The 9724-nt window shown below is 35.3% G+C and overlaps 1 long non-coding RNA gene across 1 annotated transcript; it reads left to right on the top strand.

Moving 5' to 3' along the window:
- Positions 1 to 2646: 2646 nt before the first annotated feature.
- Positions 2647 to 9397, top strand: LOC148013069 (uncharacterized). The gene is made up of 2 exons (XR_015688829.1): positions 2647 to 3160; positions 3971 to 9397. It is a non-coding gene; the product is annotated as an uncharacterized LOC148013069 (long non-coding RNA).
- The last annotated feature ends 327 nt before the right edge of the window (positions 9398 to 9724 follow it).

The following is a 9724-nucleotide window of genomic DNA, read 5'->3' as shown; positions in this document are numbered from 1 at the left end:
TGGAGATAGGTACGTACAAGACTTTGCCCAATGTTGAGGCAATCACTGCCACCTCATCGACTAGCCATGGGAGGTGCGTACGAGCACCTCGTCAATGGTAAATGAAGAAGACCACGAAAAGGCGTAGACATGATTGCCTCTGTGTCCCACGATCAAGGCAAGGACCTAGTCCCTCTCTATCCTCCATCCCAAGAGAGCCAAATAGAAGCCCTTTACAATGAATTTAATTGGACAAGGTTGGCATTACCTTGGTACTTTACGTCAAAACATCTCGTGAAGTCATATTCCATAGGAGGGTGACCCATTAAAATACAGGTATATATGTGTCACTAGCAATGCAAAATTTCTATTGGACTATGCCATTAGACAAAGCTACCACTACCTTATGTATTTTCACTCCTTGTAGCACTTTGCTCTTGCAGGTTTTATTGTGCGTTGCTTGGTCCTTCCTTAGGGCCTTCTTGACTTTGGCCATGTTCGTCTCATAGTATTGCACTACCAGTGTGTAGTTGAGCGTTTGGCTTTGGGGTTGGTCATGCATTGCTTCCATTTGCTATCTCTTTGCCTAGGTAGTCTACATGTATTTGTGATGACTAGCACTTGGTGTAGTGATAGGACTTAAATGGTCCATTGCCTCCAGGTTAAGCCATAGCGACTTGTCAGATGTGTTAATCTCCAACTCTTGCGTAATGATTAATGAGTTTGGAATGAGCCTTGAGGCTTTTACCTCGCTTTATTAGGCATCGTCTAAAAAATTTAATCATGTTTAGAACAACTAGTGCTGCTTCGCGGTCTCGAGCAGCGAGCAAAGTTGCGGCAACTTCACTCAGCAATCCATTTCTCATCTTTCTCTCTCCTCTTTTTCCTCTCCATTTCTAAATTTTTAATTTACTCTCTCTCTCTTCCTCCCAAATTCCCTATGTCTATATTCTCTCTCTCTCTCTCTCCTTTTATTCTCCCCCATCCTCTTTTTCCTTTTTTTCTTCTTCTTTTCTCTCTCTCTCTCTCTCTCTCTCTCTCTCTCTCCTTATCTTCTCTTTGCGTTTTTCTTCTCTCTCTCTCTCTCTCTCTCCTCTCTTTTCCTTCTCTCTTTCTCCTCTATTTTTATTCTCTCTCTTTTTAAATTTTATCTTTCCTCTCTCTATAATTCTCTCTACATGTTCTCTCTCTCTCTCTCTCTCTTCTTCTTCTTCTTCTTTTTCTTTCTTCCGCCCCCCTTAATCTCTCTTAACGTATGTAAATTTTATCTTTTCTCTATATATAATTCTCTCTTTATGTTTGTATTCTCTCTCCTCTTCTCCTCTCTCTCTCTCTCTCTCTCACATTTTATTCTCTCTTTGTCTCTCTCTCTCCCCCATTTTTCTTCTCCTCCCCTTTCTCCTAATTTTTATTTTTTTCTTATCTCTCTCTCTCTCCTCTTTTTTTTTATTTTTTTTCTCTCTTTAATTTTTTAATTTTTAATTTTTTAAAAATTTTATATTTCCTCTCTATATTTGTCTCTCTGTGTTCAAATACTCTGTCTTATACTTGTTTTCTCTCTCCTTTTCTTCTCTATGTCTCTCTCCCCTTTTTCTCTTCTTTTCTTTCTCTCTCTCTCTCTCTCTCTCTCTCTCTCTCTCTCTCTCTCTCTTAAATTTTATATTTCATTTCTCTATAATTCTTTCTATCTATTCCCCCCCTCTCTCTCCTCCCCTCTCTTCTTTCTTTTTTGCTCATTGTATATTTCTCTCTCTCTCTCTCTCCTTATTTTAATTTAAAAAGGTTTAAATTAGAAAGTTTAATCTAACTATGAGAGAGAGAGAGAGAGAGAGAGAGAGAGAGAGAGAGAGAGAGAACCTAGGCCCTACACATGAGAGAGAGGAGGGAAGGGGGAGAATAAAAATATTTAATCTAAAAAAGACTATTCTATTTCCTCTTTTGCCCCTCCTCTCTCGTCTTCTTCTTCTCTCTCTCTCTCCCTCTCAAAGTGCGTGAAAAATTATGTTTAAAAAACTTTAAATTAATTTTTAAAAAATTAATTAAAAATGTTAAATTAAAAATTTTAATCTAACTGAGAGAGAGAAAAAAAACCCTAGGCCCTACACATGAGAGAGAGAGAGGGGGGGAGAGAGGAGAAATTTAATTAAAAAAGGGAGGGGGAAAAAAAAGAGAGAGATTATAATTGAGAGAGAGAAGAAAGTAAAATGAATTTAATTAAAAAGGGGAGAGAAAAAAGAAAGAGAGAGATTATAAGTGAGAGAGAGAAGAAAGGGTTTTAATTTAAAAAATAAAAAGAGGGGGACCCGAGGAGATTAAAGGGAAGGCTTTAATGGAAAAAATGAGGGGAAGAGAAAATAAGAAATTACACTTGAGAAAGTGGGGATGGGAAAAGGTCGGGATGGAAGAAGGTTTTCATTGAAAAAGGGAGGTTTAGAAAAAGGGTAGGCTCTAGGAATTCAGAAAGCCCTTTGGAAATTAGGGGCTATGTGAACTTATAATGAAAATAATATAGTAAAATAATATAACATAAGATGATTTCAGCTTTTACAGCTTCACACATCAGGAGGCAATCATTCGGTGGGAAAGATAATATACAGTCAAGCACTCGAGAAAGTTTGGCTGTACCACGTCTCTCCGAAAAATTGCGCCGTGGTGTGCAAGGCAAGCATCCCCACAACCGCCCCCCGCCCCCTTCCTCGGGTCCCTTTTCCCCCTCTTTATAAACAACATGATTTTCTTCCCGTGTCTATAGTTTTGTTTTCCTTCATCTGTAAGCTCAATATCTAGCTGCAACAATCAATCATGTCTCCCTCTCCATCCTCAAGCTCAATCTCTTCTTCCTCTTCATCATCCTCTCCTTCCGAAACCTCCACGGATGCTCCAGTCCGAGCTTTTGATTCGATGCATCTTAATAATATTCAGGAGCATGGCAAACGAATGAAGATTTGTGGTCACAAGCAGGTGCAGCTGATGCATCAATATCGATCTAGATCTCCCCATCACCATTACCATGACCACGGCCACAGGCACCACTGCTTACCGCAGGCTCGTATGAAAATGGAACGGGGTATACATGCTAATCAGAGCATGGGCCGTATTTATATAAGTACTCAAGTCACAGAGTTCCTGAAGCCTCAATCGTTACCTACTCAGAAGAGTCTTGTATTGTAGCCAATGGCTGGTAAGTGTTTCTGCTCCACCTAATACATATTTTCTATTCTTTATGCTTGCAAGTAGCTTTATCAAGTAAGCATAGCGGCACAAGTTGCCCACGTAACAAAGGACAATGCTATCACGCGCTGATTCGCCTTTTAATGCGCAATACTAAACAACATAAAGACTCGAGTGGTTAGCCTCTTTTGCATTGTTACGGTGTCTTGCGTACGTGTGTTTTCTTGTTTCGAAAAGATAGGTAAGGAGAGAGAACTACTTATGGAGTGTATGCCTATGTCCACAAGCTTGTTTATCCTCCATAAAGCATACTTTCTTCATGATGCTACTACGACTTTCTCTTCTTCTTTGCCTTATCAATAGGCCTAGCTAATACATCCCACTAGTAGTAGACTAGAAACAACATGGTGAGGTGTGTCTCTCGATGCTTGGTTGTGCCTAGAGGTAGCCAAAGGGTTATTGGAGTTCTTTGCCTTCTTGTAGATGTCTTGAAGTGCGTTAATGGGGAGAGCTAATATACCTCATTATGATACTTCATTGGTGACCCAAGCATGTCCTTATGCTCCTCCCACCATCTTTATTCCCACATCACATCCAGCTTCTCCTTAAGCTCTAGCTCTTGTCATTGCCACAACTTACACCTTCAGACAAGGATGATCATGGTATAAAAGATTTAAGTTTTTCTTAGACTTGTAGTAGCATATTGGTTGTGCAAATGAGTGACCTTAAAACAAAAATGATGCTTTATCAAATTCAAATGCATGATTAGAAGCCCAAATATTCTCTTGAAAGTTAGAAATTTATGTTTTTCTTTTTGAAGGCTATTATGCAACAATATTGGGAGGTGTACTAGGATCCAAGCTCTTTAATCCCTAGTCACAATCTTGACTTGGGTGGAATTAAAATGTAGTACAAGTGTAAGCCTATGAAAACAACCAAGTCATCCCAACGCACATGAGCCTTGCCCTAAATCATAGGGTGTATTTAGATAATGTGTTGGGAGATATCTCTAACATTCGACCCTTCCTCCCCTTTGAAGGGTCATGATGAAATTGAAAAGGGGGTATCCCATGGTTGCAAAAAGATGTCGAGGATGTGAGATAACAACCAAGCTACATCTCCACTAGCTACACCTAAAGTGTCACTATGAGGGATGGACCATGAGTAAGAGATGGAGCAAGGAGCCATGGGATATTCCAGCCCATACAGGTGCAGTGGTTGCAATTTTTGGATATTATTCATTATCAGAATCACTACTGCTTTCTATATAGTATATTTCTTCATCTGAATCAGTGGAGGAATAATCTGTTAGATTTTCATTATATAGCATGTTTAATGCTGTTTTATTTTTCCTTTTTGGACATTCATTTGCATAATGTCATTTTTCTTGGCAAAGCCAACATTTACATTCTTTGACTTTGTTGGGTTGTTGTTTTCGTCTTTTTAAGATCCTTTTATTCCTAAATCTAGGAATGAATTTCTTGTATGTCTTTTTAGGATAAAATTTCCTATTGTATTTTTTTTTATTTTTCCTTTTAGGATATGGAGTTCGAATGTCTCCAAATATTAGTTGTTGACTATTTGTCGGACAACATAGTCCTTGCTTAACGTGTTTGACTATTAGTCTTTCTTGTTGTGCATTTCTGCACCAAGTATTTATACTTTGTCTGGCATATCTGATCCTGGCACCTAGGGTGTCAGTTCTATCTTTAAGCCATGTTTTATATCCCCAAGATAATCTTTGATTATAGGGATATGGTAATTTTGTAAAATATAGTTCTTTGGCATTGTTTAGGCGTTCATCTCCTAAACCTTGGTAGTAAAATTTTGAGAATGCACATGTATAGGAATTAAATCCACACATGGTTCTCACTTTTAAGAGTTGTAAGATATGCCAGACAAAGTATAAATACTTGGTGCAGAAATGCACAACAAGAAAGACTAATAGTCAAACACGTTAAGCAAGGACTATGTTGTCCGACAAATAGTCAACAACTAATATTTGGAGACATTCGAACTCCATATCCTAAAAGGAAAAATAAGAAAAAATATAATAGGAAATTTTATCCTAAAAAGACATACAAGAAATTCATTCCTAGATTTAGGAATAAAAGGATCTTAAAAAGACGAAAACAACAACCCAACAAAGTCAAAGAATGTAAATGTTGGCTTTGCCAAGAAAAAGGACATTATGCAAATGAATGTCCAAAAAGGAAAAATAAAACAGCATTAAACATGCTATATAATGAAAATCTAACAGATTATTCCTCCACTGATTCAGATGAAGAAATATACTATATAGAAAGCAGTAGTGATTCTGATAATGAATAATATCCAAGAATTGCAACCACTGCACCTCGAAGATAACGAGGATAGTAAGATATTTGAAAGAGATATTCTCTTTGATAAAGATATCTTTCAAAAGATATCAAAAGATAAACCCAAAGATACATCAGAAAAGGCGTTTGTTCGAGAATGGACAAAGCTATTTAACAGAGAAAATGTAATTTACTACGGACTTAAGGTTCGAGAACAATCAATTGATATTGCGCACACTAAGGCAAACATCAATCTTCCATTATTGTTAGCAAATGATATCAAAGAAAAAATGAAACATATACCAACGAAAGATCGAAAGAAAATTGGCTATATACACCTCGGAGGGGTACATCTAATAATAAAATCACACTAAAGAACGGGAATAGATACACCGTTAAAACTAGCTATCCTAGATAATAGGATAATTGACAGACGAAATGCTCTACTAGGAATAATGCAAGGAAATCTTGCATATCAACAATTAGGATTTTATTTATATCCTAGATATACAATAAGCATGTTAGACGCCAACATAGATAGCACTCTAACATTAGCTTACAAATTTGAAAACTTTGACATGTTCAAACAGGGAACCAAACCTTTTAATATACACTATGCTATTAGTTATGCATATTAACAAATAGCGTACATTCAATAAAATTCAAAGATAGAGATATTATCTCTATAGATGAAATCTATTCTTTATTCGAAGAAATAGAAATGCCTAGCATAGACAGACCACTGTTATTAGATAATGAATGGGATCTTGATCTTTCAGTCAAGCCCACTTCATCAGAGAAAAATGAAGAACCCAAAACATATATTGATGATCGAAGTTTCCTAAAACGAAGCCCAACCATCAAACATATTAAAGGGGGAGATGATGAAAATTATCATATAAACAAAGGAAAATAGATAGCAGAAAACAGTCAACCAGTAAGTAATAATAATAAAATAACACACTTCAGAATAACAGGAGAAATATTCAATGGACAGCATTGGAAAGAAGCAATGTTTCTGATAGATACAGGAGCACACGAAAATTATATAAATAATGAAATTGCTGATAATCTAACAAAAATCAAACTCCATAAGAAATACGAATATATACATTTATGGACAGGAATAACAGCTACAGCCGAAGAAGCAGTAGAAGCTAGATTAAAGATAAATGATCAAATTATTGACCTCACAATGTTAGTAGATCAAATGCTAACTAGAGAATACCCACTAATCCTAGGAATGAAATTCCTAGAACAAGATTGCCAATCCTATAAAATAGAAAATGGTTGTTTAACCATCCAAATAAAAAATGTTACAATAAAAACATATAAAAAGTAAATGTTTAAGAAAGTACATACACTTTCTTTACAAAATAACATTTACATAAAAATCAAAATACAAACCAAAGAAATCGAAAGAGAATTCGACGCATACTTAGATAACGGATCATTCATATCCACATGTAAGAAAGAAGTAATACACGCAGACGAATGGATAAAAGATGATAGGCTACAAGTCATAGGTAAGGATATGTTAGGACACGAGACCACCTATAACCTACTAGCTAAAAACCTAAAAATCATAATAGAAAACATATTGATAAAACTACCAGTAATATATCAAAATAATAAAACTGGAGTAGATATTATTCTAGGAAATGATTTCTTTAATTTATTTAAAGAATATAGACAAACATAAGATTTAATTACTTTCATCACACCTTGCGATGAAAAGATAACAACTAAAAGATTAGAATACGGTATAAATAGAATAGGACAGCATGAGAAAATAGAATTTGAAATACAACTCTGGACAGATAAGTTAAAGGAACTATATTCAGAAAATCCCTTAGAATTTTGGGATAAACATAGAACTTATGCAAAACTAGAACTAATTGAACCAAAAATAATAAAATGTAAACCAATGATTTACTCACAAGTAGATCAAGAAGAATTCAAAATACAGATAGATGAATTACCAAAACAAGGACTAATTAAGGAATCCAAAAGTCCTCATAGCTCGCCAACATTCATGGTGAGAAATCATAGTGAAATCAAACGGGGTAAAGCCCGAATGGTTGTCAACTATAAAGCACTCAACAAGCAATTAAAATTTAACGGGTATTATTTACCCAATAAACAATTGTTGCTTGATAGAATAAGGCATAAACATATATTTTCAAAGTTCGATTGTAAATCGGGTTTTTGGCAAATAAAGCTCGAGCCGCAATGTACTGAATTAACTGCCTTCAGTACACCCCAAGGCCATTACGAATGGCTTATACTTGCTTTCGGCCTCAAGAACTCTCCTCAAGAGTTCCAACAATGGGTCGACAACATATATAGAAAAATATCTGAATTTTATATAATCTATGTCGATGATATACTAATTTGTAGCAAGAATAAAAATCAACACAATAAACATTTAGAAATGTTCCTTCAACTATCCAAGGAAAATGGTGTCAATTTGTCCATTAAGAAAATGGAACTCTACAAAACAAAAATTGACTACTTAGGCTTTGTCATCGACCACGATGGCATTGAATTACAAAATCATATATCCGAAAAGATAATAAATTTTCTGGATATATTAGAAAATACAATGCAATTACAAAGATTTCTCGGATGTGCGAACTACGCCGAAGAATTCTTTAATAATTTAGCAAAAGACCGATCACCACTTCAGTCTTTGCTAAAAAAGAATACAAAATGGCAATGGCTAGATGCCCATACACAAGCCGTTCAAAAAATTAAATCCCAATGCAGAAATTTCCTTCGACTATCCCTACCAAGTAATAATGGTCAGTTAATAATCAAAACAGACGCTTCAGAAAATTTCTGGGGGGGTATATTAAAAGAAAAAATAGAAGAAACAGAAAAAGAAAACATATGTAGATATTGCAGTGGAACATTCTCCACTACAGAACAAAGATATCACTCAAACGAAAAAGAAATACTAGCAGTCAAAAGAACCATAGAAAAATTCAATTTCTTTTTATTACCTACTAAATTCATTGTCAGAACCGACAATACACAAGTTAAAGGAATGATTAGAAATAAATTACCAATCATGCCTCAATACAACAGGTTAAGAAGATGGCAACTATTCTTTTCCTATTATGACTTTGATATTATTCATATTGCAGGTGTTACTAACATCTTTGCTGATATTTTGACCAGAGAAGCAGCTTGTTCATAAAATGGAGAATCTCGAAAAAGATCTTAAAGAAGTCAAAAATATACTAGCATTAGCTACTATGAAAATAGAATCTTGTATAGAAAGATTCAATAAACTAAAAGGTGAAATTGTTTTACCGATACTAATCCCTGCAGGAAAGAATCCTGACAAAAAGGATTATATTCCAGAACCCGAAAAGGGTCATATTCAGAATCCTGTATCAAAGGATTATAAAAAGAGTTCCGAGAGGAACCATAACTCTACTAGTATACGTATTGATAATACGAACCTTATTAAAAATAAGGACTATCATACTACTAGTACCAGTATTCAAAGTTCTGAAAAGAACTATAAATCAACTAGTACCTCTACAGAAGATAAGAGCCTTATCAAAGATAAGGACTATAATACTACTAGTAGCAGTACGCTCATCAAGCCAGAATAAGAAGAATATGCTTGTATCAACACTGCCAACTTCAACGAAGAATATGTAGCAATCACCGACTTTGTAAAACAAGTCAACAACCAAGGATACTACATCAAAATACTACTCTCACAATACCCGAGAGTCATCACTCTGCCCAAGGCGGACCCCATCATAATCCAGAAATTATTTTATTTTGGATTTATAGATCAGATTTATACAACAAGTAGTTGTGAAGAAATTTCACAGCTTCCTTATATCTTCCAATGGGGAGCAAATTATATCCTGGAAAAGGATTTAACTGCTCCGTTAAATATCAAAATATTCAATGCAACTCCAGAACTCGGATTCCCCAAAGGAATTCATTTTGGAATAATCAGAAAGATAACCAAGCAAGAAGCCATAACCAAGGAACGAGTTACTAAAGAAGGTTTACTGCACACCAACAGTTTACCATACAAAAAGGTGCAAGGATTAGCAATAATCCTTAAACAAATGAGAAAAATATTACACGAAGGAAAAGGACACATCATTAGTAAAGTATACAAACAGGCGGATGTGACTTTACTACTACAAGATTACTCAGAAATGAGTAATAAAGATAGAGAAACACTACAAAAAGTCATCAGTGAAATTGGCGAAAATAAAGAC

Source organism: Lygodium microphyllum, chromosome 26 (genome assembly GCF_053477565.2).
Source record: "Lygodium microphyllum isolate KBCC chromosome 26, Lygodium_microphyllum_v1.1.10, whole genome shotgun sequence".
Classification (NCBI taxonomy): domain Eukaryota; kingdom Viridiplantae; phylum Streptophyta; class Polypodiopsida; order Schizaeales; family Lygodiaceae; genus Lygodium; species Lygodium microphyllum.
The sequence above is the reverse complement of the archived record's forward strand: the minus strand, read 5'-3'. Positions and strand labels throughout refer to the sequence as shown.